At 37.5% G+C, this 4,501-nt stretch overlaps 1 long non-coding RNA gene across 1 annotated transcript; it reads left to right on the forward strand.

The window, feature by feature from the left end:
• Window positions 1-4,034, forward strand: LOC103101964 (uncharacterized). The gene is made up of 2 exons (XR_001622295.2): window positions 1-709; window positions 2,344-4,034. It is a non-coding gene; the product is annotated as an uncharacterized LOC103101964 (long non-coding RNA).
• Window positions 4,035-4,501: the final 467 nt, after the last annotated feature.

Raw genomic sequence — 4,501 nt, forward strand, 5'->3', positions numbered from 1 at the left:
TCTAATTCCCATGTTGCCCTTTGAGTTACATTCTGATTTTTTCAATGCATAAAGAATTGTACTCTGGGTCAGAAAGCCCTGTGGTCTTATCTAGTCTCAGTCACTAATGAGCTGCATGACTTTGAGCAACTCACAACCTTTCAGAGCTTTCGGTTCCTCATCAGTAAAATAGAGATAATAATAGCACCCATATCTCTGTGCAGCTTCTCTGACTTGCTTCTAGCCTCAGCTAAAATTTCGTTTTCAGCAGGAGGCTTTTCCTGAGATTTCCATCTATAAATGGATATATGAAATGCTTAATTAATGCTTATTGACTAATTGATATCTCACAGGGTTGTTGTAAAGATCAACTGAGCTCACACTTTAAAACACTTTCCAAACTTTTAAGCAGTATGTAAATGCTAGCCATCATCATTATTATACAATATATCTACAGTATTGCCAGTGCTATGCTAGAAAATCAGAGTTCAGAAGATTAAAAAATATTTTACCTCAATGAAGTTGTAGTCTAATTGCAGTTGCATGTATATAAAGGTCAATTGAGTGAGCTAAGAGACAATGACTTATTAAGGCTTTTCCCCTTTTAGGGTAATGCATGGTTATATTCCTAGCTTTTAAGAGAAGTATAAGAAAGTATTTACAGTTCTTTCTCCCTATAGAAAGTATGAAGTTCTCTTCTTCAATACTGTGGACTTGAACCCATATTCAGGTATGTTACTCCCCCAAAGTTAGCCACCAATCAATCAATAAACCATTATCAATTGTTTACTATGTGCTAGGCACTGTGCTAAGTGCTGAGGATACAAAAAGAAGCAAAAGACAGTCTCTGCTTTCAAGGAGCTTACAATCTAATGGAGAAACTAACATGAAAACATATATACAGAGCAAGCCATATTCAAGATAAATGGGACAAAATTAACAAAAGGAAGGAAGGCATTGGATATAAGGGGAATTTGGAAGAACCCCAGTCTCATTTAACCAATTAACACCAATTATTTTTTATGAAGGGATATTGACTACAAATATATGGTAAGAACAGAAATACAAATATTTTGCCCCATATTGGTCGTTGAGGAAAATGAATTCAGACTTAATGTTGTCTCTATATAGCATGCTTCCTCCAAACCCACTTTCACATGGCTGATGTATATGAGTCTGTATGATGCAGGACTGGTTCAGAAGATTGTCCCATACTTCATTCCTCACTCTCCAGCTTCTGGAAAATTCTGGCATGGTCTCCAGCTTCAAGTGGCTTGCTCTTTTAACCTTTCAAAGCACACACAGACACACACAGATATTGATGAACACATATATGCTTTGGATCTGAACTTCCAAATAAATATTTATGCCAATTGGCCCCTTCTTTACAACTTACAGTCTTAGAGAATTACCCAGAGGACTGAGAGTTTAAGTAATTTGCCCAGGCTCATATAACCAGTATATATCTGTCAAAAGTAGAATTTGAATCCAGCACTTTCTAGCTCAAAGGCTAGAACTCTATCCTATCCATGCTGTCTGTCTCTTTACATATGTGTGTCTATTACATAAGTGTACATTTTTAGTCCAGCCCAGTGACTTCATTGATATGGAGAATTCTGGTCTACAAAGTTTTGCTGCCAAAGTAGAGAGGAAATTTCGGGGGGAAGCTTATTTTCTTAGATATTTATCTAGGTTTCAATAGGGTGACTTGTTCTTGTGCATGGTCACCAAACTAGCTTTTATCAGAGATAGGACTTGAACATAGGTTCTCCCAACCCAGTGATAGCCCCCTATCTACTGTACCATGCAATTTCTATTATATTACATATATAGATTTCTTTAGCTATAGCAGGGCTGTGTTTGGTTTTGACCTATGACTTAACAGGTAGAAAGATTTGCTCTTATGGAAATTTCCACCACTGATGCAGATTGCCTTAACATTTGTAACTTAGAAACTTCGAGTTGTACACACAAGTGTGTGTGTGTTGCTATTGCTTTTTGTGGAAGGGGGAAGAAACAGTTAAACAAGGACCCTCAAGAAAGCAGCTACTCAGTGAAAATATGGGGGTGGGGTGGGATGGATACAGTTATATGAGGAACTGAGGGGGAAAAGCCCTCAGAGAAAAACTACAGAAAGCACAGATGGCCAAAAGGTCTTACTTCCCAGCAGTGAATTTACATAAATCTATTATAAGAACTTTGGGGTGGATATCTGGGAAAGCCAGACAACTGGAACATTTTGATGACTATGAGACAATTATATAGTGTCTATTTGTGGCAGGTCTGATAAAAATGGGAATTTTTGTTTCTTGTCCTAACCAAGAGGTGAGTCACTTCACCAAAGGAGACCTTGTTTTCTTGCAGAGTAACGTCAGAAGAAGTTGGAGAATACCAAAGAAGTGAAGAAGGCAGATGCCAAGAAAGCAGAAGCAGCAGAGTGAAGACAGAAGTAGAACGGAGACTTTTCCCCTGATGCTTGAAGACAGCTAAGCTCAGCTGAGTCTTGCTGGGCAGATGGCTTATTTAAAAAAAAAAAAGCCACAGAACTGGGAGTTGAGAGGAAAGCTTAGAGCCTGCCCTGCCTCCCCGATGAGCTGAAGGAAAGAAGACTCGGCATCTTCTGGGAGCTGAGATGATTGGAGGAAAGGCTTTGCCTCTGAGAGCAGATTGGAGGAAGAGGAGCCCCTTGTTGCTAACAGAGCTGGCTGAGGGGAGGGGAGGCTTGTTTGCCTTGCCCTTTACTGCCACCTACAGCTGGGCAGGGGGAAGCTCACGAGGGGGTGCCTAGGCATCTACAATGCACTCTTTCAAGGCCCTACAATTTACCCAGGTGTGGGGAAGCTATACATTGGCTGTTTTCAAGGGTGGATTCCATCGTTTAAATCAGCCAAGATGACCAATGCTTGACTGAAATTGAGCTGTACTGAATCCGTGTCATTTCCATGATCTTGTGATCAGTCAAAAAAAAATTTGTCATAGTTACCTAGCTTATCTGACACTTCATTGTCCGTTATACCCCATCTGTCAAGTCCTCTAAATGATAACAGAACATTATTTTTCATATAAATTCTCCTTTCTAATCCCACTGCAGCTATCCTAGTTTAGGCCCTAATTTTTTCTGGCCTTGACTATTTTAATAACTTCCTAACTGATTGCAGTCTTCCAAAGTTACCATGAGCTGTGTTATGATGTCTCTTGTCATTTTTTTCTCTTCAGTTTACAGTAGTTAGTGTTTATATTGTTCTGTTAGTTCAGTTTTCTTCACTTTGTATTACTTCCTATAATTCTTACCAAGTTTTCCTAAATTTTTTATTTTTTAAAGTACCTATACTATTTCATTGTATTCATATACTACAATTTGTCCAAGCTGAATTGGCACCTACTTTATTTCCAACTTTTTGCTACCACAAAAAAGTGTGCCTGATAATATTTTTCCAAATACAGAACTTTCCCCTTTGTCTTTGATCTTTTGGGGGTTTGTTTCCCCAAGCGTATCACTGGGTGTTGTGGTAAAAGGAGCCACAGTTCACAAATTTAGGATAAATGTCATTTATTGTTATGAAAAATCATGGGAAGGAGAGGTCAATTAACTCACAAGGTGAGGCAAATGAACTCTCCTTTGCAAGACATTTCCCATCAGAATATATAAAATAAACAGATGAGAAAAAAGAAGCCCTGGGCCACAAACTATTATTTAATGTAGACTAATAAGTATGTATAGACAGTACATACTTCTCAGATAAGGTTTTGAAACATCTTACAGCCTTATTCATTGCAATGATAAGAGGGACTGGAAAGGACAAAAACTATGATAGAAAAAAAAACTTAGAGGGAAGAAAAAAACTAACACAGAAGGCAGTAGATATGGCTTGGGGAATCACTTGTGTCAAAAAAAAAAAAAAGAAGATACAGACTCTCTCTGTTTCTCTTTCTCTTCTCACCTTTATCTTCCCTCTCTTCTTTCTCCCTCTCCCTTCTTGTCCCTAAATTAGGTCAAAGATGTTAAAAACAATTTTGTTCTTTTCAAAACATATAAACTCAATTAATTTCCAACACCCATTCTTGTCCTTCCCTCTGTTATAGACATGCCTTTAATCATACTATCAACGGTGCCTAGAATGGGATCCTTCTACCCCTAAACTCACACATACATTTGATGAAGTCCATCCCTTTCTTTAAAGGATTAGAACCACACAATTATCTAAATAGACACAGAAAAGCCTTTAACAAAATACTGAACTCTTTTATGCTTAAAACCCTACAAATTAAAGAAGAAAACCAAATTAACAGTATCAAAGATGAAAAGGGCAACCTCACCTCTAATGAAGATGAAATTAAGGAAATTATTAAGAACTATTTTGCCCAATTATATGGCAATAAATATGGCAATCAAGGTGATGTGGATGATTATTTACAAAAACATAAATTGCCTAGATTAACAGAAGGAGAAATAGAATACTTAAATAATCCCACATCAGAAAAAGAAATTGAATAAGCCATTAGAGAACTCCCTAAGAAAAAT

This window comes from Monodelphis domestica, chromosome 4 (genome assembly GCF_027887165.1).
Source record: "Monodelphis domestica isolate mMonDom1 chromosome 4, mMonDom1.pri, whole genome shotgun sequence".
In the NCBI taxonomy this organism is placed as follows: domain Eukaryota; kingdom Metazoa; phylum Chordata; class Mammalia; order Didelphimorphia; family Didelphidae; genus Monodelphis; species Monodelphis domestica.